The sequence below is a fragment of the Scyliorhinus canicula genome, chromosome 12 (genome assembly GCF_902713615.1).
Source record: "Scyliorhinus canicula chromosome 12, sScyCan1.1, whole genome shotgun sequence".
NCBI classification, from domain to species: Eukaryota; Metazoa; Chordata; class Chondrichthyes; order Carcharhiniformes; family Scyliorhinidae; genus Scyliorhinus; species Scyliorhinus canicula.
In genome coordinates, this window is record NC_052157.1 from 34,138,470 (window position 1) to 34,165,505 (window position 27,036).

The 27,036-nt window shown below is 44.4% G+C and overlaps 1 protein-coding gene across 7 annotated transcripts in view; it reads left to right on the plus strand.

Annotated features, from left to right (window-relative positions):
- LOC119974450 (myocyte-specific enhancer factor 2A-like) overlaps positions 1-27,036 on the plus strand; it is a 268,490-nt gene that overhangs the window by 11,863 nt on the left and 229,591 nt on the right. The window contains exon 1 of one of the 7 annotated variants that reach the window (XM_038813351.1): positions 13,440-13,536. The exons of 5 other annotated variants lie outside the window; for them this stretch is intronic. The gene's annotated coding sequence lies outside the window, so the exon portion shown is untranslated. Of the gene's footprint in view, positions 1-13,439; positions 13,634-27,036 lie in introns of those variants that run through there. One more of the 7 variants, XM_038813350.1, reaches the window with a different exon arrangement.

The window sequence follows — 27,036 nt, forward strand, 5'->3', positions numbered from 1 at the left end:
GGTGGGGAGGGAATGGACCAGAGGAGTGAGGATGGAGTCAAGATACGAGGAAATAAGTTTGGTGGGGCAAGAGCATGCTGACACAATGGGCCTGCCGGGACAGTCCTTTTTGTGGATTTTGGGAAGTAGGTAAAAGCGGGCTGTCCGGGGTTGGGGGACTGAGGTTGGAAGCCGTAGGGGGAAGGCATCCGGAGGAAATTAGGTCACTAACGGTGTTGGAGATAATGGTTTGATGTTCAGTGGTCTGGTCATGGTCCAGGGGGAGGTAAGAGGAAGTATCGGAGAGTTGGCGCTCAGCCTCTGCGAGGTAGAGGTCAGTGCGCCAGACGACAACAGCAGCCCTTTTGTGGTTATGAAGTTTCCTGGCTGCATCTTTAAATAGAGAAACTTTCTCGAGTAGCGGGGGATTCCTGATGGCGGGGAATATGTTACATAGCTTTGACAAAGAGTCATCGGACTTGAAACGTTAGCTCTTTTCTCTCCCTACAGATGCTGCCAGACTTGCTGAGATTTTCCAGCATTTTCCCTGTATTGTTCTTTGTTCTTTGTATTTTGTATAACTGTAATTCATTAATTGTGATCTCCAGACTGTGTCAGTGCAAAATCTTTATTTTCATGCCTGGTTAGAGGCAATTTCCAGTGGTCCTCTGTCAGTTAATTCAAAGTAGGCTACGGGAGTAACCTGGGCTTATTTTTTTCAATGTAGAATTGGAACAGCATGGTGAAGGATTTCTCTTCAGCTTTCAGCCATCTCTATTAATTACAGTGGGGTTGGTTATGAAGTTTCCTGGCTGCATCTTTAAATAGAGAAACTTTCTCTAGTAGCGGGGGATTCCTGATGGCGGGGATTGTAACACACTCAAGATCTAGATGATTTCATAAACCACGAACAAATCTATAGTCAGTTTTTAAAAAGATATATTTTTTATTAGGCTTTTAACATTTTATACAAAACAAATATAATAGTAATCAAAACCACAAACCATGTATCAGCAACTGACAAATCAACAACCCCCCCATCCCCAATAGAACTCCTCCTTCCCCCTCCCCAACAGTGACCAGATCCTTGTACAACAGAAACGGGTGCCATCTGTGATAGAACCTGTCAACCGCTGCCCTCATCGTGAACGTAATCTTCTTGAGATACAAATACTCCATCAAGTCACTCAGCCGTGTTGCAGCACTGGGCGGTTCCACCTGTCTCCAACTCGGCAGGATCCACCGCCGAGGCAGTAATGAAGCAAAAACCAAAGCATCTGCCATCGCCCCCATCCTCCATCCGACTGGTCTGACACCCCAAATATCGCTCCGAATGGACAGGGCTCCAAGTCCACATTAACATTGACAAGTTGATGAAAAAAAAAAGGCCCCCAAAAACCCACCAACTTGGGGCAGGACCAGTACATGTGCATATGGTTTGCAGGGCCCCTCGAACACTGCTCACACCTAACTGCAACCCCCTCAAAGAAAAAAAAAACTCATTCTAGCCTAGTGAGGTGTGCTCTGAACACTGCCTTGAACTGAACCAAACTTAATCTTGCGCAGGATGACATAGCATTCACCCTATGCAGAAACTCACTCCACACCATTTCCTCTCAAATGGGACCCGACTTCTTCTCCCACTTAGCCTTCACCTTCTCCGCCGATACCTGGTCCTCCCCCCGTGATCTGCCCGTATATCCTGGGCATGGTGCCATCCTCTGACCCCACACAAGAAACCATTCTCTCCTGCAAAGTAGACGGCGGCTCCACCGGGAATGTTGGGAACGGGTGGTGGACCCAATCACGTACCTGAACATATCCATCCCAGCAAACCCTCTCTCCCAGCTCCTCCCAGTCAGCAAACCGACCCTCTAGAACTAGGTTATTTACCCGCTCCAGCCCCCCCCCCCCCCTCCCCTCCCTTAACCTTTAGGACACTACGGGCAATTTAGCATGGCCAATCCACCTAGCCCGCACATCTTTGGACTGTGGGAGGAAACCGGAGCACCTGGAGGAAACCCACGCACACACGGGGAGGACGTGCAGACTCCGCACAGACAGTGACCCAGCCGGGAATTGAACCTGGGACCCTGGAGCTGTGAAGCATTTATGCTAACCACCATGCTACCGTGCTGCCCTAGACACTACACACCGACTCCATCCATATCCAGACAACGTCATGGTCCCCGAACCAACCTACCACCTTCTTCACATTGGCTGCCCAATAGTAAAACAACAGGTTTGATAACACCAGCCCCACGCACCAAAAGGGCAGCCCTCACCCCTGGACCGAAACACCCCATTAACCTTCTCTGCCCCCCACCATGGGTCAACTGTGTTTACAGCTTCTTCGTGCATGCCCAGAGCTCTGGCATAGGATGCCTCGCATACTCACTATCCACCACCAAGATCACCTCCACCAACTCCCTGCCGTGCCTCCCTATCCATATGCGCCTTGTATGAAATGGCCTCCTCCCTGATCACCACTTTCAGCGCCTCCCACAATGTAAAGGTCGGAAACTCCCTGTTTTCATTCCATGCCATGTAGTCGCATATGGTCCTAGAAATATTAACACAGAACCCAAGGTCAGCCAACAAACACATGTCCAACTGCCGCCCTGTACGCTACGTCTGACTCATCTCCGGCTTCAAATCCACCCAATGCGGCACGTGGTCTGAAATAACCACTGCTGAATACTGTGCCCCCCTTACCTCCGAGAGCAACGTTTTACCCATCATGAAGAAGTCGGTCCTTGAGCGTACCTTGTGCACCGGCACAAAAACATCTTGACCCCCTGGGTTCACAAACCACCAGGAATCCACCTCTCCTGTCTCGTCTATGAATGCTGCCAAAACCTTCGCTATCCTAGCAAGAGATAGCGACCTTGACAAGGAACGGTGAATCAGCTGTTACGTGTCCATCTCCGGAATGGCAGCCTTCAACGGTTCCATAAATTTCACATCGTCCCAACGTGGGGGGCACGCATGTTCACTAATACCACTGCCTTCGCCTCCAGTGTTCCTGCAACCATCACATAGCCGCCACTGCCCCCAGGCCCTGCAGGTTCAAAGTGATTAACCTTATCGGGGGTCTTCCCCCCCCCCCCCCCCCCCCCCCCCCCCCCCCTCCGCCCCTTCGAGTCAATCATTGGTACCATGATTGATCTTTTCCCAAATTCCTGAATCCCTTGCCCACCTACGAATGCCACCTTCGAAGTACACACACCTGGTACACAAAACACCGCTAGGCTCATTGTGACGCCCCTACCAGGCCCAATAAACCGAGGCTTCTCCTCCCCCTCCACTCCATTCCCGTTCGGTAGCCTCCCCTCTCCCCTTCACTAGCAAAGTGGTCCCTAGCCAAGGCCCCCCCCCCTTCGAAACCCCTCAAAAACACGAACCACCACATCCCTTATAACCCAAACTCCCCACCATCATGAACAAACTTCTTTCCCCTCCAGAATACACCAAACCATCCCCTTATCTATATTAGGTAGGGTAGAAAATACAAAAGTCCGAGAACACGCACTTACAGATTCAAAAACAGCTTCTTCTCCGCTGTTGCCAGATTCCTGAATGACCCCCTTCTGAACTGACCTCTTCACACATCTTCTGCACTGAGTAGTACTGCACTCCTTTATGCTTCACCTGATGCCTCTGTCAACGTATTCACATTGTGCATTTATGTATGCCCTATATTTTTTTTCATATATGGCATGATCTGTCTTGACTATGTATGTAGAATAAAACATTTCACTGTACCTCAGTACATGTGGCAATAAAGAAAATACAATACAATTAAAACCCATCCCTCCCAACAAGATCAAAAACACACCCACAAGGGCATACATACAGAACGTAAGCATCCCCTCCATTATACCCAGAATCCATCCCAATTGGTCCATCACACTGCGGCCCCGATTCGAAGAAGTGATCCTTTGAGCTCATGGTGACCCACAGCCTCACTGGCTGCACCACCCAAAATTGCACATCTTTGCTGTAGAAAACAGCCTTCACCACGTCAAATGCTGTTTGCCTCTTCCTCAGCTCAGTCCCGGTATCCTGATAGATCCGCACTGGGTGCCCATTCCAGTCGATATTCTGGACTTTCTTCTACCACTCCACACCCCACCTTTTCGTTAGTAATAACGGAAGCGGGTAATCACCACTCAAAGCAGCTCGAAAGGGACGGGATTTTGCTGAGATTTTCCAGCATTTTCCCTTTCGTTTCAGATTCCAGCATCCGCAGTAATTTGCTTTTACTCAAAGCAGCTCATTGGATCTTGGCTTTTGCCTGAGTGCCCTGTCCAATTCCGGAGGGGGGGGAAACACCTCATCCCCATCCACCAACAGAGAAAACATCTCTGCAAAGTACTGAGTCGATTTAAGCCCTCCAATCCCTCCGCAGCCCCACCAACCTTTTTTTTAAAATTTAGATTAGCCAATTATTTTTTCCAATTAAGGGGCAATTTAGCGTGGCCAATCCACCTACTCTGCACATTTTTGGGTTGTGGGGGCGAAACCCACGCAGACACGGGGAGAATGTGCAAACTCCACACGGACAGTGACCCAGAGCCGGGATCGAACCTGGGACCTCAGCGCCGTGAGGCGGTTGTGCTAACCACTAGGCCACCGTGCTGCCCTAGCCCCACCAACCTGACGTTTAACTGCCTTGACCGGTTCTCCAGATCCTCCACCTTCAGCCTCAGTACTTTATTGACCTCTGCCACCATCGCGATCTCAGCCTCCAACGAGGCAAGCTGATTGTCATTCTGTGACCTAGCCTCCTCCTCACCCTTCAGAGTCTCACCCTCCGCTTCAACCTTGTTCGAGGTCTTCGCCAACTACTCTCGAACTGGGCCCAGGGCCGCCTCGGTAGTGACCCGGAAGGACTCTCTTGTCTCCTTTCCCTACCGATCCATTTGCCTTCCTAATTTCTACAGCTCCTGTGCCATCTCTTCAGCCAAATAATGGGTGAGGTGACCATCTCCCTTCCTTCAGCAGGCTTTTCGAGTTAGGCTTCTTTGTCGACGATTTTGACATGACTCCGTTGAGTAACAGTTCCCTTAGCCAACAATAGGCATGTGGTCATCTGAAAAACAGGCAAAAGGGATCAAAATCAAAGATGCAGCCAGGAGCCTCTTTTCGTGAATCTTGCTCCTACATGACATCACTGGAAACCTAAAGTCAAGTTATACATTCTCACGGAATCTTTTGAATATCATACAGCATCAACTCGTGCATGCGTGATGGCCTCCCTCAATGCGCCGGCCCTGATGCAACATGGCGCGGGAGTTCAGGGGCCAGCGCGTAAGAAAATGGGCCCGGGGAGCGAAAGGCCGACCCGCCGATTGGTGGGCCTTGATCGCGGGCCAGGCCCCATCGGAGGCCGCCCCCCGGGGTCGAAGCCACCCCCCTCCCCCACAGGCCGCCCCCTGACCCTGCGCGCAGAGTTCCAGCCGGCTGCGACCAGGTGTGGACGGCGGCGGCCGTACTCTGCCTTTTTAGAGCAGCCGCTGGGCCCATCCAGGCCGGAGAATCGGCGGCCTGGCTGCGTAGAGTGGCCCACGACCGGCGCTGTGCCAAACGCACCAGCGCCAATGGTACAGCGGAGAATTCCGTGCTGGTGTCGGGGGGCGTGGCGCGGTTGCGGGGATTCTCCTGCCCGGCGCGGGGCTGAGAGAATCCCGCCCTTTAACTCTCAAGACCCATTAAGTGATCAGAACCTGCAGAGACTACCATTCGCACCGCGGTGTCAAACCAAAATTATGTTATTTTATCATTTCTGTCCAATGGTCATAATTCTGTCTCAATCTTTAATGCTTCCATTTAACGGCCTCAACTGTGTTATTGTAGGTTTATCTTTATGTTGCCCACGCTCCTCAAAACAGTATCTATCTTCTGCCACGTGAAAATATGTATGCCGTGTACCATTCAGCGTTCCGACAGCACCCTAACTACAACATTAGACTCTCAACTATCACTTTGAAATCTAAAGTGTAAATTGGACTTATCTTTGGGGTAAAAAAAGGACAAGCTCTTAATCCCACCCGTCCTTGCAAACTGTAGCCCTATCTCGAACCTGTTTCACAGAAACATTGAAAATAGGAACAGGAGTAGTCAATTTGACCCTTTGAGTCGACTCCACCATTCAGTATGATAGTGATTGATTCTCTATCTCAATGTTGTACTTCAACTCTCTCCCCATACCTCTTGATACCTATAGTGTCTAGAAATCAATTAATTTCCTTCGTAAATATATTCAGAACTTGGCCTCCACAACCTTCTGTGGTTGAGAATTCCACAAGTTCATCACCCCCAGAGTGAAGACATCGCCTCATCTCAGTCCTGAATGGCTTACCAGTATCCTGAGATTGATATAGTTAGGCCTCAAGCACTGGTCCCTGCAGTACCCCATTATTCACCATCTGCTACTCTGAAAAAAATCTATCTATTCCCGTTTCCCATCCTCTAACCAATTCTCAATCCATGCTAATATATTGCCCCCAATCCCATGTGCTTTAATTTTGCACACTAACCTTTTTACGTGGAACTTTTTCAAAAGTTTTCTGGAAATCCAAATACATGACATCCACTGGTACTTTTATCTGTTCTGCTAGTTACGTCCTCAAAAGAATTCCAGTAGGTTTGTCAACCATAATTTATCTTTCATAAATCTATATTGGCAGTGTCTAATCGTGTTGATATTATCGCATCCTTTATAATAGAGTCTAGCATTTTCCTTGCTACTGATGATAGGCTAATCTGTTAACCTGTTTCCTCCCTCCCTTAATAGTGAGGTTACATTTGCCACCCTCCAGCATACCAGGACTGTTCCGAATCTACAGGATTTTGGAAGATGACCACCAACATGTCCACTATTTCCATGGCGATCTCCTTTAATTCCCTGGGGATTTCTCCTTTAATGCCCTGGGGATTTATCTCCAAAATTCATTGAACATATTGTCACCTCCCAAATCCTTGCCCATCTTTCATCCATGTTTGAATCTCTCCAACCAGATTTACCTCCACTGCCATAGCACCAAATTGGCATCTTTTGTGACGGTGACAAAGGGAAACTATTCCTTCTTGCCCTCTCTGTACCCTTTGGTGTGGTTATCTGCACCATCCTACTTCAATGCCTCTCCACTATGGAACAGCACCTGCATCCTTGCCTTTTGTCAAAACTCATTGGAGATGCAAGTCACAACCAGAGTATTTGCAAAGTTCTAACAAGCTTAGATGTCTTTGCTCCATGGTCGAAAGGGAAAGTCTGCATCAATGGTAACTTTTGCAGGTGAGACTGTTCACCTGGTTCCATTCATATTTGTCTAATCATAGCCAGGGTATTGCTGCAATGGTTTCCCTACCTTCACCGCAGTGTTAGCTCTGGTGTCCCCAAAGGATCCAACCTTTGTCCTCTCCTATTTTACATCTACATTACCCACCTCAGAAACATCATCCTAAAGCACAGGATTAGATTTCACAGGTAACATCCTGCTCTACTCCCCATTGTCTCTCAAGTTCTCCACTGTAGCTAATCCAACATCCAGCATTGGATGAGCATGAATTTCCTCCAATTGAATATTGGGAAGACAGTGTGTGAGATTCTCTAGCCTCCCTGTGGTGTGTTTTCCGTTGTTGAGAGGTGACTGTGGGAATCTTCTGGTCCCGCTGCTGTCAATGTGATTTCCCATTGAACCCACCCACGCCGTCAGCGAGACCGGAAGACCCTGCCGGCGTAAACAGCAGAAGATCTTGCCCGCCCATTGTGTAAAGCCTCCACTCTAAGCGTCATTCCCCAGATACCAACTCCATCCGTCTCCAGGCAAATGTCTGAAACTTGAGCATCCTGAATTTGATCACCGCACCATTGGTAGATTTTAGTGCCTAGCGCCTCAGCTCTGGATTTCTCTCCCGCAATGTCTCCGCCTCTCACTTTCTGCTTTTTACCTACCTGTTTGAGCAAACCATTGGTTGTCTGACCAGGAGCGGGATTCTCCCAGCCCTGTGCCGGGCCGGAGAATCCCCGCAACTGCACCACACCGCCCCGACGCCGGCATGCGATTCTCCACTGCACGGAGAATTGGCGCCATTGGCGCGGCGTGCTTGGAGCAGCGTCGGTCGCGGGCCGCTCAACGCGGCCGGGCTGCCGATTCTCCGGCCTGGATGTTGAGTGGCCACTCTAAAAAGACAGAGTACCGCCGACACCGTCCACACCTGGTCGCAGCCGGCGGGAACTCTGCGTGCAGGGTCGGGGGAGGGGGAGCCTGTGGGAGGGCTCCAATAGGGCCTGGCCCACGATCGGCGGGCCGGCCTCTCGCTCCCCGGGCCTATTTTCCTACGTGCCGGCCCCTGAACTCCTGCGCCATGTTGCGTCGGGGACGGCCCATTGAAGGATGCCACCGCGCATGCGTGGGTTGGCGCGGCGCACAGTTCGCGCCAGAATGGGAGGCTGGAGCGGCGTGAACCACTCCAGCGCCGTGCTGGCCCCCTGTAGGGGCCAGAATCGGTACTCCCAGCAGCCCATTCACGCCGTCGTGCAATGCAACGGTGTTTCTGACGCCGTGGACACTGCCGCCGAATGGGAGAATCCCGCCCCAGATGTCCCAAGTGGCTGAGAGTCATTACTTTGTTTCCTAATGCTCCTATGAACCATGTTAGAACTTTTAAAATTCATGTTAAAGGTTATATATAAATGGATGTTGTTTATGTTTATTGTAGGATTTTGATGCATTTCAGAAGATTCACATGACACTGCCCAATATTTGCACTTCCATAACGGATTTTTGGATTAGAAGACCATGCCACCCGTTACATCTTATAATGACACCAAATCTTTGTGCTTCATGCCAGAACCAGTTTGTCAGTTATCCATCTTTCCATTGACCGATAGTAATGTGGAAGATTAATTTCGATCTGGAATTTGGGCCGCGCCAACCTGCGAATGCGCGGGGGACTTCCTTAACGCGCCGGCCCCGATGCAACTTGGCATGGTTGTCTCGGCATATATCCCCCCACCACCACCACCACTTGAATTCCTTTCATTCTTCAGGTGTTTCAATCACACTAAGACTACATGTTCTCAGCATTTCGTATTCAAGAGTTTTCATTACTTTCACCTTTGCCCAAGTTACCTTCCTTTGCCTGAAGTGTATAGCCGATATTGGACCTTTCTCCAGATAAATAGAGCAGTTTATCTTTCATTTCAAAAATAGCCATTCTATTTACAGTAGCCTGACGTCTTCTGTTGGAGGTTTGTGACTTGAGGTTTGTGACATAAGTGGAATCCCCAAGTGCACCCATGCCATGAATGTACTCCTAATGATCTATTATGTGAAATAGAGGAAAAGTAGGCAAATAGTTTGGATTTGTTGGGCGCGACTTAAGGCTGGGTGTCTGTCACCTCGAGGGTCAGCTGCGACAGATCATAGCATCTGAATCACACCGCCCTTCACGTGATCCTTCATTCAAGTCCTACTCCTGGCTTTGATATAAAATCAGGGCTACCACTTCGTATTGCACTGTTGGGAGGTTTCATCTTTTGAATGAGATATTAAACCAAGGTCCCAGGTGCCTGTTTGGCTGAACGTAAAAAATCCCAAGGTACTATTTCAGGAGAGTGATGTCCTGGCCAATATCTATCCCTCCATCAACATCACAATAAACTGATTATCTAGACATTATCACATTGCTGTTTCATTCATAATTTGACAAATACAGATGTTGGTCTGTGATGCCGAGATAACCAAGGAGATGGATCAAAATGTTTGATCCAAGTAGTTAAGAAGTGGCAACCTTTTTTGGCAAGTCCAAAACCCAGACACTATTGGGATTAAATATGGTCTGTGGAGTTTCCTTTGCTAGTGATAAAAATTCATTGAAAATCTCCACTCCTATGCTTTTTGCAGGATGTACTAAAGGGAAAAGAAATTGACTTTTGTTTTTAAAAATCTGATATTTTAGTGTCTAGTTTTGTTCTGGTCAAAAATAAGCAAGGTGACAACTCTAAAATAGTTGCTCTGCTATTAGGCTTACCTCCGAACACTGGCCCATTTATTTTCCTGCCACTATGCCACTAGATTTATTTCCTTACCTTTTATGGCACTAGATTCTTTTACTGAGCTGAGTTTCAGAATTGACCCAGCACAGCTGCATAGCTGAAAGTCCCTTGCGCAATTTCCCATATTACTGCAACCTACCGTATTTATAAAATATATGAACTGATCATCTTTTAAGTGTACACAGCTGCAAACTGCGGTGTAGAATTTTTCTAATACTCATGAATTGAATGAAGACTAACGAACTGTGTTGAGCTTGCTTGGGGAATGTAAATTTTAGGTTTCAATTGGCAGTCGTGTAACCTGCTCCTTTCCTAAACCTCCAATGATGGCTAGCGTCTGAGGACCTAGAATGTCATGTTTTATGTAAGCACTATCCAATACTTAAAGATACTTCATTCGGCTTTATTTGGAAATGAATAATTTAATGGTACTAGTTCTTGGCCCAGACTTTTAAACTGGTATAGGAAACCATACCAATCTTTTGTGATGCATTCATTATTGAGGATTTCATTTTACAAAATCTGTTTCTTGAAGTACTGTCCATGTCCAGTGCATAACCTAAGTTCTCAGTTAATTGCTGCGTTAAGTCTCACCCATGTTTTGACTGTTTCAAAACTCTCCATTAATTTGTCATTTTTATACTGCATTTTACAGCATGTACGTAAGAATTTAAGGAAAATATCTTGTTTGTCCTCTGTCCTGATCTGCCATATTTGATTTTCTTGAAAATGTTAAATCTGGTATTTATTTTTCTGTGCACAGTATCTTGTGTCAAAGGCACTATACAAATGCACATTGTACTCGTATTCGCTATTGTTTATCTTTTTGATAGCTGTCTGATATTGGAATTAACCTTTTAACTTTTTTCCCTAGCTGTTATCAGTTTTGGCACCAATGAACTTAAATTTCAGTGAGTGCCTTACTTTTGAACTGGTCGAATCTAATGTTGAAAGTAGTCATTGAGAGATCCTGAAAATTGGGGTATGGCTATTACCAGCTGAAGCTATTTTGTTTTCTCATTTTTGTTTTTCACTAGCTAGAGAATCTTCCTTTCTTTATCTAAAATACAAGCACTCTTGTTCTCATTTGGCTTCGCACCACCCAATCCGAAGTCTTCTTGGCAGACCCGTGTTAATGATGTTTGTTATCATGTGGGTTCCAAGGTACTGGGCCTGTGAGGGTTGGGTGTTCTAATTGACAACTAACTTTGGGCATTTGACAACAATTGGACTTACTCGAGATATGTTTTTCAAAAAACTATCCTCCATTGGGTTGGCTGAAGAAGAGGAAAAGCTGCTGACATACCAATCAAAAATTGGAAATGCAGTATTTGTAGAAAGGTCTGTGAGCTTTCACCTGAGAAGATTAAAGTAGGAATCTTGCGTTGGGAAGATAGCAAAGTTGAAAAGAAAAAGTTGCAAAACTAAACAAGAAAAGAATGAACAAAATCTCATGACGATAACCGTGAAATGGTTAGTTGCCATATTCTTGCGCCTGTTCGGGTACACTGTTGGGAGAATTCAGAATGTCCAAATTACCTAACAGCACGTCTTTTGGGACTTGTGGGAGGAAACCGGAGCACCCGGAGGAAACCCACGCAGACACAGGGAAAACGTCAGACCCAGCACAGACAGTGACCCAAACCGGGAATCGAACATGGGACTCTGGCACTGTGAAGCTACAGTGCTATTCACTGTGCTAACATGCAGTCCTTGTGGAGTATTTGGATTTGTGTCGATAGTTCCAATATCATAATTTCTGGGCATATGTGGAGGCATTTCTCAGATAAGCTGGGTGGGGCAGCAAATCGCCTGTTGTCAATTTGCATTCGTAGATGGATTTCCACCTGCTAAATTGGGGAATATGCAGCTATGTTGGGAGGAACCCTCAAAATGGGGGAATAGTGGCATTTTTCATTAGCAGATTTGTAGGGGCCAATACACACACCATTCTTTTTGATGACATACTTGTAGTGAACATCATTTGCTAAATGATGTTGATTATTATTATATTATAAACTCTTGAGCTAGACCCTTGGTTAATATGATTCACTCAATGGAATTCCATTTGTTCAGGTATATTTATTCTCTTCTGCCCTCTCCCCTGCAAAGCACAATCCATATATAAAAAAAATAGGGTTACACATTAGTGCTGTGGAAGAAGATTTTCTTTTTTTGGTATTTTAGAAAAATCATAAAATTCCTTAATGTGTGGACACTTGCACTATAATTAATGAACAGGAATAGTTTTCACCTATGGAATGCAAGTAGTTTTTTTTGGTGTTTGCAATTATTCAAAACAAACTTGTTTTTGATATTTTCTGCCATGCTTCTGAGTGTTTACATGCTTTAGCCGCCTAGCTTGTTTTTATTCATGCTTTGTGCTGTCATTTTTTAACCCAACTTTACAGAAATGCTATTTCATTTTTATGGTGTTTTAGTTTGCATATGTAACTCCAAGCTCATGGAAGTTAAAGAATATGATTGGGCTCACCCGTTCGATGTCCAGTTATCAACCTATTTCTTGTGGTAGGAAGTCATGATTTCTATTCTCATGGAAAGTAATCCAATTCACGCTTTTCCGCCAAGCTTGCTGTGAGGCTTTATAATGTTCATTGATTCCCTCTGCTCAATAGACCTCAGTGATGCTATGCACTCTCTCTTGGGCAGCACAAAGAGCTTTTGGAATCTTCCTTTGTAATCTTAGAATATCTGGCAGCATTATTGCCCATGGTAATCGCATTAATCCACCCACAGTAATTTTCAATTAAATCAATAGAATTATTTATTTAGCATGCTTATCAAGTTGATAGATCGAGCTAGGAGTACTCTTGGTCTGGTGCCAAACTTTTTCATTCTGCTTTTGTGTACCTGGGAAAATCATTTGGATACAGTAGTAAATCATGAGACCATGGAAATATATATTATGTGGTGAATATACAGCCCTGTTTTACCAATACAGGTACACCCCCACTATGCCAAACTGTATTGCTTATTGACACAATGGCTTACACCAATCAATTTCAACATAACTTGACAATATACTCATGTGTAGATCGTGTAATTAAAGTAATTCCACTGTTGGAAAAGCTGGTTCTCAAGCTATTTAATGATATGTTTAGCCTTATTTCCATGTACTGTGAGCGTTGCAGTTTTGATTTTCTTTAAAATCACCTGACGATGTTAATCAAAAGTTCTGAAGTGAGAGTTTAGGGATAATGAAAGAGCAGCAAAAAAGTTGCCGTTTACGTTTGAGTGAATGGTTCGCCTGAAAGGCTTCACCATGTGGGCTTTTACAAGCTATGACTTTGCTGATGTAGGTGAAATAGAATAAGACAGCAACGGTTTCTCAGCTGTTCAACCACTAGTGAGCCATCAATATCTCTTCCTTCAGCTGCCACCACTTTTCAAACAGAAGTGAGGTGTCCACTGGGCCAGAGCGTTTGGTGACTAAGTCAGCCTGTGTGATAGACTACAAACAGTTGGTTTCGGTGAGTCCATAACAGAGCAGTTGTTTTCCATACCCGCGTGACTGGTAGGATTTGTGGTTTCAGGTCTGTTTCAGTTTTTGCTGCTGACTATGTCTTGGTAAGTAAAATATTCTTTTTTCAGATTTGTGTATGTTAATTAAAATGCTAAAGAAAGAAAGAATCTTGTGAACTTGTTGAATGGGTTTTATTCTAATTTTAAAACAATGCTAATATAGAGAAATATACAACCGTAGGGGAGCTATTATTTAACTATTAGTTTGGACTATATGCTGGCAATAGAATTGTCCTTTCATTTGAGGTTTTATGGCGGTATTTGACGTCTTACTACATTGTTTTTCGGCTGCACATGAATTTGTATCAGTGGTTATAGTGTAACTTTGCTAGGTCATTGTTATTATTATTATTATTGGACCTGCGGTAGTGTAACTGCTGAGTTCTTCTTTTTGAAAATTGCAGTAATTGCTGATAACGCATGATCTGATTTTATCTTTTTTAGGTCTTCATTTCATTGCAAGTTATCAAAATCCATCATGATTTTAAAAATGATGTAAATATAAATGTAATCGGGTAACTGAAATGAGATAGAAATCTTTATTTGTGCTTGCTGTGTCCTGGCAATATGTAATGAAATAATGGTATCAAGTGTCACGACCAGTTTTTCACAGTGGCGTTGAACCTTTTTTATTTACTGCCTTGTACACTCTGAAGAACTGTTATTGGAAATAGTGGCAAGATGGTTTTTAATGTACCAGAATCCTGGGCGGGGGGGAGGGAAATGAAGAGAGAGAGAGGAGGAAGGAGGTAGTAATGAATTTGTTTGTCGAATCCCATTTGGTTTGTATAAGAAAATTAGTCGCTCGTTGCATTGTTTATACTGGCTTACGTATTGAGTAGATGTGAGATTCTTGGCTTTCACAGAAGTCTGTCTTTTAAATTCAAGTTTAAAGCTGCTAGTTAGCAGCTCCAAATCAATCTTAACAATTTCACAGATTTCAGACTGCTTTTTTAAAATAAAAAATGGTTTAAATCTTGTTGATTTGATAGACTTGTGACGACAAGTTCATTAAAAAACTTATCTTTTCACACTTACATTGCTTTGTAAAATACCAAGACTATTACTTAAGCAACGCAAATATTTTATAAGTATGATGAGCATTTCAATCAACTTTACTAAACTCCAAAAATTTAATTTAAACCACTTCATCCCATTTTTATAATTAGAGGAGCAAACAGAATAGGGTGCTGACTTCCTAAATCCAAGTTATCATACCTTGTAACAAAATGGAGATGTTATATTCTATTCAGAAAGTCATACTAAATTATAGAGCATGATTTTGCCATCCAACTAATATTCTACCCACCGAGTTTGTAAAGCATTGATACACTTTAGTGTTGGGGCCAATTCAATTTCTTGCTTATTTAGAAATAGAGCCATTTTGTTTCTCAATACAACAAGCTGACGTGCGGCAAGGTGTCTTGACATTCACAGAGGATTATTACATTGGAATGAGCACTGATGTATTGGAAATAGTATGGTGAGATGACGTCTAATTGTTGGAAATAAAATTGTGCTTGCTCGAGCAACTGGAATTCTGTACAGTGAAGATAAAAACCTAGATAAAGCTCAACTAGTCTGCAGAGTAGTGATGAATAAGTGACAAATGTCTTTCTGAGGAAGTTGTGAAATCACAGGTATTTCTCCAAGATTTGTACTGAGATCTTTTAGAAAAGGCTTAGTTACTCATTTCTTAATGAAATTCAAAGGCAAGCAAGGAGCACTGCAGATAATGTACTCGCAACTCTCGTAGATGCAAATATTTTGTATACATGTGTAGTTTGTTTCCATGGTTATAAACAGGTTTAACCACACAGTAATAAAGGAGTGGCTATTGAAATGTAATGTATTACGTTTGATGCAAGGCCCCATCAACAATACCACATAGTTTCTTAGATCCTCATTTGCCAAAGGCTGTTTGATCAGCTCTGCTTCACACCCTACAAGAGGTGAGAATGAAAGTATCGGTGCAATCCACCATTCGTTAATGGAAACACTAGTATCACTTCAGTAAATGGTGGTTTCGGAATAGTTCACTAGTGTTTCCTATTTGGCAGTCAGTGCGTACCAATTTCAAACATGGTTATTTAAGGTAAAATTAAACATGCCAGTTTCACGCCAAACTGATGATGGATCAATGGAACGCAAGTTAATTTATAAGTTGTTTAACAGCTAATTGGGTTATTGAAACGACATTGATGAGGCAATAGCTTTTGTGGTGGCAAATAGATGCTTAAGGAGCAAAATATTCACAAGAGGACTGTACTTTCTATGTTGGTCCTTGAAAGGAAAATGGGATACAAGAGGAACAGTCTTGTGAATATTTTGCTCCTTTAACCATGACAGCAATTGCTGCCTCCATTGAGTTGTAGTGTCAATAACCTCATAAGGTATTAAGCAATTTTAGAATTAACTTTATTTTCATTCAGTGATACATTCATTGGGAAAAAGTGGTGACAGAGAGCTAAGCTTCCAATATTGGTTGCTTCTAGGAAATCATCACATTAAATATTCTCATTAAAATTGGCGGCTCTGAAAAATGCCCAAATGCTGAATTATGGCAGACACTTCATATTTAAAAGGTGCAAAGTTGCATTGCCATAAAGGTACCTTCCCTCCAAGTGCCATAACACATTTGTGCAGTGGTCAGTCATTTTCAGTGCTTTTATCTGATTAGTGGGTGTATTTTTCTTCCCTGACCATTTTATCTATGACCTTCTGCATGAGCTTGTTCTACCACAATATATGTTCATACAGGATTGATAATTTTAGAGGAATTTATTGATGAATTAAAAAACAAATCAGTGGCATTTTAGTCAGCAGAGTTTTAGAATGTGCAGACATCCACCACCTATGCTTCTGTCTAAACTAACACAGGTACCCACTTTATTTAAGTCGAAAAAGAACAGACTTCATCAAGCTCCCAGGTACCTCAGTAAGTGGTAAGGTGAAATCTGGTAGTATGCCAAGACTAATTCTCAAGATTTGTTTTCTCTTACTTCTGGATGGTTTTCCACTTACAGCCATACTATCTCCACTCTTCTTCTTGTTCCTTGCCTCAAAGATTAACTTCTCTAATACCCTGCTCTTTGACCTCTCTGCTTCCACCGTGTCTATTTTGTTTTGGAATCTTCTCCAGCTGGTCACTAACTGCATCCCAGAATTCCCTGACCCCTGATTACTGCTTATCTCTGCCCATTTGTTATTGGTGTGGCTTCCATACCCTGCTCTGTAATCTGTGACTATTTGCCACATTGACTTTCAAATTCCCCTTAAAGCCTCTATGTGGTAGTTTTGCTCTCGGCTCCTAACGTCATTGTCTGCCTGACTGCCAACTTACTTCCCTTGCATTCCTCTGTAGAACATTTTAGGGGGAGGTTATTTAACGTTGGGGATAGGTTATAAAAGTATGGGCGGCATGGTGGCACAGTGATTAGCACTGCTGCCTCACAGCTCCAGGGTCCCGGATTCAAATCCCGGCTTGGGTCACTGTCTGTGCGGAATCTGCACGTTATCCCTGTTGGTTTCCTCCGGGTGCTCCGGTTTCCTACCACAAGTCCCGATAGACGTGCTTGTTAGATGAATTGGACATTCTGAGTGCTCCCTCTGTGTACCCGAACAGGCGAAGGAGTGTGGCAACTAGGGGCTTTTCAAGCAACTTCATTGCAGTGTTAATGTAAGCCTACTTGTGACAATAATAAAGATTATATATTTATTAAGTGGGTAGAGGAATAATAAAATTGTGTACAAGGTGTCATTTTTGTTTTATCACAAATGTTTAACTTTTTGGATGTAAAACTTTCAAAGTTGATCAAAATGTGAAGCAGCACATAAAACAATAAGTCTTGTAATTATTATAATATTTTTGATATTTAATGTTCTGCATTGATTCATGTTTGATTTTGTACAGAAGATTTACTCAATTTGATGTGAGGAAGCCCAGTACGATAATCAGAAAGATTTTCTAATGGGTTCAGACCGAAAGTTGACCGGTGCAGAGAATAATTGAATATTTAGAAAGTGTCTCTCATTTTAAGTTTTATATTGTCAGTATCATCTTTATGGGAATACAATAAAAGCCGTTATCTGAGGTTTACACCATCATTGTTTAAAAATATTTTGGACATTAACTAATCTGATCATCAACTGGATTCTTCAAAAGCAGAACACTGGTAAAGTCTAGGAAAAGGGGGGTGTCAGTTGGAAACCAGTTGGGAAAGGAATGAGTAACTGATGAGCCTGAAAGATTGTGAAATTTCATGGGACAAGTACTTTGGATAGGTGAGTTAGTAATTGGGCTCTTTCTGGGTGTGATGTGTCCGGAAGCACTTGAGGAGATAGAATTAGACAAAAAAAATCTGGTTTCCGAGCTGAATGTGCACTATACGACTGAATAATTATTTTTTTTAAATTCATTTTTGCAGGATGTGGGCATCACTGGTTAGGCCAGCACTTATTGCCCACCTCTAATTTCCCTTCAGAACGTGGTGGTGAGTTGCCTTCTTGAACTGCTACAGTCTGTGAGATGTAGGTACACCCACTGTGCTGTTAGGGAGGGAGTTCCAGGTTGTTTCCCCAGCAACAGTGAAGGAACGATGATATATTTCCCAAGCCAGGGTGGTGAGTGACTTGGAGGGGAACCTCCAGGTGGTGGGGTTCCCAAGTATCTGCTGCTCTTATCCTTCTAGATGGTAGTGGTCATGGGTTTGGAAGGTGCTGATTAAAGAGATAATGCAGCGCATCTTGTAAATGGTACACACCACTGCTACTGTTTGTCGGTGGTGGAGGGTTTGAATGTTTGTGGAATGGGGAGCGATCAAGCAGGCTGCTTTGTCCTGAGTGTTGTTGGAGCTACACTCATGCAGGCAAGTGGAGAGTATTCCATTACACTCCTGACTTGTAGATGGTGGACAGGCTTTAGGGGGGTGTCAGGTGTTTAGTTACTTGCCATAGGATTCCTAGCCTTTGATCTTCCCTGATAGCCACAGTTTTAATATGGCTAGTCCAGTTCAGTTTCTGATCAATGGTAACCCCCAGGATGTTGATTGTGGGGATTCAATGATGGTAATGCCGTTGAATGTCAAGAGGTGGTGGTTAGATGCTCTCTTGTAGGAGATGGTCATTGCCTGGCACTTGTGTGGGGCAAATGTTACTTGCCATTTTTGAGCCCAAGCCTGGATATTGCTCAGGTCCTGCTGCATTTGGACATGGACTGCTTCATTATCTGAGGAGTCGTGAATGTTGAACATTGTGCAGTCATCCACAAACATCCCCACTCCTAACCTTCTGATGGAAGGGGGGTCATTGATGAAACAGCTGAAGATGATTGGGTCTAGGACAAGACCCTGAGGAACTCCTGCAATAATGTTTTGGAGCTGTGATGATTGACCTCCAACCACCACAACCACCTGCCTTTGTGCCAGGTATGACTCCAACAGTGGAGAGTTTTCCCCCTCATTCCCATTGCCTCCAGTTTAGCTATTACTGAGTGAGTGCCACTTGATTGCACCATTGATGACTCCTTCCATCACTTTGCTGATGATGGAAAATTGACTGATCGGGTGGTATTTGGCTGGGTAGGATTTGTCATGCCCTTTTTCTGGTGTGCAGGACACACCTGGGCAATTTTCCACATTGCCAGGTAGATGCCAGTGTTGTAGCTGAACTGGAAGAGCTTGGCTAGGAGTACGGCAAGTTCTGGAGCACAAGTCTTTAGTACTATTGCCAGAATATTGTCAGGGTCCATCGCCGTTGCAGTATTTGGTGCCTTCAGCCGTTGATATCACTTGTCCAGTGATGTGGTGTAAGAGGCGACGATAATGGCAGGATGTTTAGTTGATTTTTGAGTTCCTACAAATTCAGTGTAAAGACTAAGTCACACCCCTACTACTGAATGAAGGCTGATCTGAAGGAGTAGAGGAATCAACAGTAAGGGGATGCATAACTGCTGTTAAGATGCATTTTGGGTCATAACTAGTCATTTTCCATTTTTGTAATGATTTGCAATTTTAAAAACAAACAAAGTTACCGTGCAAGTTTCTCGAATTGTCTAAGGATGGATGAGAGAGAGGTGTCACAGTCGTTAGCACTGCTGTCTCACCACTCCAGAGTCCATGGTTCAATTCTGGCCTCGGTTGACTGTGCAGAATCTGTACGTTCTCCCCGTGTCTGCGTGGGTTTCCTCTGGATGCTCTGGTTTCCTCCCACAGCCCAAGGATGTGCACGTTAGGTGGATTGGCCATGCTAAGTTGTCCCTATGTGTCCAAAACTTTGTGGGGCTGCTGGGTTACAGGGATGGGGTGGAACATGGGCTTAAGTAGGGTGCTCTTTCCAAGAGCCGGTGCAGACTCGATGGATCTGTAAGTTCTATGATGTGGCCACTTAAAGCTCCTGGCATCCTCTGTGACTGGGTAGTCATGCTGACAGTTGGAACAAGAAGTTTCACCCTCAACCCATTTGCTGTTGAAAGCTTCATTCATACAATCATTACTGTTAACTATTTAATCCAGTGCTCTGCACCCATCACCTTCTGTAAAAACCTAGCCTGCCACCCATATCTTGTCCCAAGTCCACCTTAAACATCAGCACTTTGCTTTGCTAAGATGCATAGACTGTCGGACCCTTGTTGCTGCCAGCGCCCCACCCATCTCCTCCTCTTAGCCTGCCATTGGTAGCTATGCCTTCAGCTGTCGAGGTCCCATGTTCAGTTCCACAAGTATCTTCACGTGAGCTGGGGTGAAATATAGTTTTATCACCTTACTTGTGTTCTAAAAGTGTGCTGGTGCAAGTGTTACATGCAGTAAGCTAGATGCGGGAGCAAGGAGCTGCATGCAGGGCTTTAATGTATTATGAAGAGAGACACTATAAAGGAATGAAAGAATATTGTAGTACCAAAATAAACAGCTGCAGGAACAATTCCAGGATCTGATCAGGTTTGGGGATTTTACTGTCAACTAGGAATAAAGGAAAACAAAAAAATGTCAGCAAACTAGCTAAAATTGGGAACAATATTATACTTCATTAAAAGTGAGTTTTTGTGAATGTAAAATTAGGACAACGTTGATGAATATTTAAATGCATTGTTACAGTATTTTATGAATGAGGCTGAGATATGTGAGCCATGTATGTCCTGTCATGGTGTTTGATCTTAACTCTGGTCACCGATTTGCCTTTTATGTAATAACAGTTATCTGGAATAAATAAATCAGTGTCATAGTGCGAGGCGTATGAGAAAATGCTTGGCCTAAAAGCTCTCCAAATAGTAATCATCATTGCATTAAGCACTCTGCACAATAACAACAATGCTATCTTCAGGGCATTTGAAATGAAATTTTTCAGTCATTCCTACAGAGGATCAAAAGATCACATTTTTAGTCTGAACTGAATAGAATGGAATAGGCTGGTGGTGCTTGTACACAGCGACTAAAGTAAAAAGTGTGATCATGCAGACTATGTTTAAAAATGAACAAAGAGAGTAAAAAAGGATTTTGAAAGGGTTTTCGAGATGGTCAATTAATTGACAGACAGGAACACTGGTTTTACAGTGATTGAATCATTCAGATTCAGCTCATTTTGGCTTACATGATTATTTTTTTTTACTAGTGTTTTGAGGAAGCACCACGATTTCTGTGTCTTGAAACTAATGACCTTGGTGATGAGTGTAAGGTAGAAAAATAGATATTGACTATGAAGTCTTGCCTCTGTATCGTACGAATGAGCTCCTGAAGGAACAGGAAAACATAAAATAGCAAACTATTTTCAGTTCGGGGGAGAAAAATAGTGGAAAAATTTGAGGAAAAGAAGAAATGTAGGGTGTGATTTAACAGCCCTGCTGCCCCAGACTTGGTGATGCGATGAGGCCTCTCGCAAGATTCGCAATGCTTGAGACATCTCGCGATGTTCATCTGAATCACGTGAGACATTGCGACTGAGGGCAAGATCCAGATCAGCATATTTAAATTAGCCATATGGCTTAAATATATGTTCGCCAGATTCACCCGGCGCCAGGAACTAACGGCCTCGCCTGGGAGACTTGGGAGATAAAAGTAAAGAGATTGACTTAGACAACAGGAGGTTCGGAGTGAAATGGCAAAGTAGATAAATTTCCAGGGCCAGATGAAATGTATCACAGATTGTTGCGTGAGCAAGTGACAAAATAGCAGGGGGTTAGCAATAATTTTAATTTTCTCTCTGGCTGCAGGAGAGGTGCCAGAGAACTGGAGGATAGCCAATGTGGTTCCATTATTCAAGAAGAGAGGAAGGGATGAACCAGGAAACCACAGGCCAGTCAGTCTAACCTTAGTGGTGGGGAAACTATCGGAAGCAATTCTGAGAGACTGAATTATTAATCTGCATTTGGAGAGGCAGAGATTAATCACGAACTGTCAACATGGTTTTGTTAAGGAGAGGTCATGCCTGACCAACTTGATTGAGTTTTTCGAGAGCTGCATTTGACATAGTCTACTTGGACTTCAGCAAGACTTTTGATATGGTCACACATAGGAGACTGAAAACTAAAGTGAGAACCCATGGAATCCAAGGAAATTTGACAAATTGGATCCAGAATTGGCTGAGTGGTAGCAAGCAGAAGGTGATTGTCAGAGTGTTCTTCCAACTGGAAGTCTGTATTCAGTGGGGTCCCGCAGGGATCTGTGTTGGGGCTCTTGCTGTTTGTGGATTATATAAATGATTTAGAGGGTGCTTGCATGTAGGAGGGTTGATCAGTAAATTTGCAGATGATATGGAAATTGGTGGGATGTAAGTAGTAAAGAGGATAGCCATAGATTACAGAATGACATAGACAGGCAGGTCAGATGGAGTGATCAGAGGCAAATGGAATTCAATCCAGATAAGTATGTGGTGATGCACTTGTGCAGAACAAACCAGGCAAGGGAATACATGATAAACAGCAGGACCCTGGGAAGCACAAAGGATCAGAGGGACCTTATTGTGAATGTACACCGGTGGTAGCACAGCAGATGGATACAGTGGTTAAGAAAGCATATGGTATACTTGCCTTTATTGGCTGAGGGATAGAGTTGAAGAGCAGGAAGTTACGCTGGAACTGTCTAAAATGTTGGTTAGACCACATATATATTGTGTGCAGTTCTGGAATCCACATATTTCTAGGAGGAATATTTCTAGGAGGAATATGATAACACTTGAAAGGATGAAGATGAGATTTAGCTGGAGATTTTCAGCTTTGAAGAAAGATTGGATAGACTGAGGTTATTTTCCTTTGAGCAGAGGAGACTGAGAGGGCGGAGATATATGTTTAAGGTATAGAACATAGAACATAGAACAGTACAGCACAGAACAGGCCCTTCGGCCCTCGATGTTGTGCCGAGCAATGATCACCCTACTTAAACCCACATACCCGTAACCCAACAATCCCCCCCATTAACCTTACACTACGGGCAATTTAGCATGGCCAATCCACCTAACCGGCACATCTTTGGACTGTGGGAGGAAACCGGAGCACCCGGAGGAAACCCACGCACACACGGGGAGGACGTGCAGACTCCACACAGACAGTGACCCAGCCGGGAATCGAACCTGGGACCCTGGAGCTGTGAAGCATTGATGCTAACCACCATGCTACCGTGAGCATGTGAGCATGAGTATGTGGCAGATGGTTTAGAGGGGATGTGAGGAAAAACTCGCTGCCTGAAAGGGTGCTTGAAGCAGAGACCCTTGTATCATTTAAGAAATATTTAGATGTGCACTTGTCCAATCATAGAATCCCTCCAGTGCAGAAGGAGGCCATTCGACCCATTGGGTCTGAACCGGCCCTTTGAAAGCCCACCCTACCTAGGCCCACTCCCCCGCCCTATTCCTGCAATCCCACCCTTGGTGCAATTTGTCATGGCCAATCCACATAACCTTCACGCCTTTGGACTGTGGGAGGTAACAAGAGTATCCAGAGAAAAGCCACGCAGACACTGGGAGAAAGCAAACTCCACACAGTCAGTCACCGGAGTCGGAATCAAACCCGGGACCATGGTGCTGTGAGGCAGCAGTGCTAACCATTGTGCCACCTGTGCTGCCAATGGCAAGGCATACAGCCTACGGGCCAAGTGTTGAAAAATGGGAATAGAACAGTGAGGTGGCTGTTTTTGACCAATGCAGACATGATGGATCAAAGGTCCTTCACTGTGTTGTCGACTTCAATGACCTCACCAGGCCACCTTTTAGTACTGGTCCACAGAAACGTGGAACAGGTGTAATGGCATGGGGGGGGGGGGGGTCCTCCCAGTTCATAGGCAAATCCTTGGTGGTCGGGAATAGGGAAGGATGACCCTCTCGGTCTTCCTTTGCCACTTGGGTGCCTTGGTGCTGCCACTCTGGCACTGCCAGTGTGCTGGGGTGGCACTGCCAAGCTCGCTGGGGCACTGCCATGGTGCTGGAGTGGCAGTTCCAGGGTGGCATTGCCAAGGGTCTGGCCTGAGGAGGGGGGCCATGCCCATGAAAGAGGGATGAGGGTAATATGTAGGGTGGGGGTGCAGGGTGGGTATGTGACTACCTCATGTAGGTTGAGGGGCGAAGAGTGTGGGTCTTGAAAGGGAAGGTCTGAATGGGAGGGTGGACAAGCCTGAAAATGGGGGACCTCAGCGATCCCATAGTGGGATCTTCACTTAGGACGGGGGTGTGTGTGCGGAGGGTGACATTGCCCCTGGGTGAAGGGTGTGGGGACCCTCACGCTTATTTAGACAACGGGGCACCCTTTCAAAATGACGGACCAATCTCGCTGGTAAGCTGGTCTCGTCGGGGAGTTCAGCCCACCAGTGTTGATAACATTTCTAAGTGTGGACCTAACAGGGTAGAAACTCCCTGAGGCCCCAAAAAATAATTAAATATGGTTGAACAGCTGTGTGGATCTCGTTCAAAATGCCAGTGAGCAACACCCTGCCAATCTCACCCACCAAACTCCCAAAATGATACTTAGAAATGTGTTGGTTGAATCTCGCCCATGATCCCTATTGGAGCGGTTTCTCTTCTATCATATACATCCCTCCAATAACATTCCCAGAATAAAATAAAGTCTTTGCAGTGAGGCTGTATTGTAGACTTTGCACCTGGTGATGTGATGGGGAGCAAGAAAGGGGAGGGGAGGCATGAGCATGTGTGCACAGAGCAAATGATACAAAAAGTGGGAGGTAAAGAGGAGCTGAGTAACGGAGGGATGTCATTAATTGTTGCTGAGAATGTACAGTGGGGGTAGTGGAATTCTAATATGTTTGTTTATGTGGACTTGGGGTGCTGGTCAGTCATGACCTCATTGAATGTTGAAACAGGGTCACGGGGCTAAATGTTTTACTGTTCCCCTCATTCTCTGGAGTCGGATGATTAAGTATAAGCCAATTATAGATGTCAGTCTAACAAAAATCTGAGAACACAATTTGAATAAAATTAGACTTGAGGTTATATTAGTAGTTCTGCAGCTTGGATAAAAGCTTGATCTTGCATAATAGCAAATTGAAAACCCTTCATTCATATAAAAAAAAGTAGCACTTTGCTTGACATGGTTCAGTAAGATTTGGGGCCAGGGTCATGGGGGGGAGAGAAAGAGAGAGATATATTTAATAATCTTAATTGTCACAATTAGGCTTACATCAACACTGCAATGAAGTTACTGTAAAAAGCCCCTAGGCGCCACATTCCACCCCCTGTTCGGGTACACGGTGGGAGAATTCAGAATGTCCAATTCACTTATTATTATTATTATTATTATTATTATTATTATTAGCACATCTTTCAGGACTTGTGAGAGGAAACCGGAGCACCCGGAGGAAACACGCAGACACGGGGAGAACGTGCAGACTCCGTACAGACAGTGACGCAAGTGGGAATAATAATCAAATGATTGCTTTTCCATCTCTGAAGGGAAGTCCCAAAAAGTCAGCCCAGTGGACTAGACAAAAAAATACATTACAATACAAGAAGCGTGGGGATATCTTTTCTTTGTGGAACCCCTCACCCTGATCCCTATTAGAGTGGTATCGTGTTACGATCATGGGCAGTAGGAAAACAGGGTCTTTTAAACCATTTTGGAACTTGGCATGTCATCATAGTTGCACCTGTTTATAATAGAGCCAGGATTTTCCTGGCACAACTTACTCCCAGTCAGAAATTCTCACTCTTGCCAGTTTTTGCATAGTTTAATTTCCAGTTCTAAAGGTGGGCATGGATGTTGCTCCAGAATTCCTGCAGCATGCATGAATCATGTGTTACATTGCGGCATGGCTGGCACCCTCCTGGGGTTTCAATTCTATTCAAAAGGTACAGCAGAATATGCTGTAAGATACCTTGCTACCCCTACACCTTGCATTGCGATGGTGCAAACGATGAACGTATATCAGATTAATTTATTTCTGTCATTTTGCGTGGTTTTACTGAGTGCTTGCCATTTATGGACAGAGGTTTTTCACGTCCCCTGTCGCTTCTGATGGGAAATCCCAGAAAAGGAGCAGAGTAGGCGGCCAGTGAATCGGTCCCTTAAGATCTAGGCCATGTCTGTATTGAACACTTGGGAGAATAACTAACTTGTTTGAATTTGAGGTAATTTTCAACTCCTTCCATATATTCAGATTTTGTAATTAGAATTTTCTCAATTTCACATTAGTAAATTGTAGTTTTTCTGTTCACCATTAGTTAACCTATGGCCATCTTGTTGCCATTTGTTACTCTTCCATTATTGGCATCTTGCACTATTTTCCTTTCAGCCAGAAAAGTTGTAGCTGTCATTATGCATCTGTTTCAGCCTGTGGGCATGTCTTGTGGTGCTTTAAATTCTACTTCACGAGGCTTGTCAAAAGTTGTATCTTGAGGATTTTCAATTTGTACTTGTGATTTCAGGTTTTTGCACAAAAGCATTTCTTGTGGCTGGTGATAACCAGTGTCTCTGGGTTGCTGTTCATGGCGTTGCAGCCTCCATAACGAATGGTTGACAGAGAAGGTCTGAAACCAGATTGGAAAAACATGTTGAAGCAACAGTGGGAGTGGTATTTGACTTGCATCAAATGAATGCTGCATCTAAAACACCAAAATATTCAGCATTGTCTCAGCAACTGCTTATTCTGTCTCCGCAGCAAGGAAAATGGCTATGCCATGATCATTAGCAATTCATTGAACCTCTGCTGAGCACAATACAACAAGCATTACATATTACATAGATTATTACATAGAATGTACAGTGCAGAAGGAGGCCATTTGGCCCATCGAGTCTGCACCGGCTCCTGGAAAGAGCACCCTACCCAAGGTTAACACCTCCACCCTATCCCTTAACCCAGTAACCCCACCAGCGCCGGCCCTAGGGTTGCTGGCGCCCCGGGCAAGCTGAACTTTGGCGCCATTGGGGGGGGGGCGGGACCGAGAGGGGGGCGCGGCCGAGAGGGGGGCGGGGCCGCGGGGGGCCGCGGGGCCGGCGGGGCCGAGGGGGGCCGCGG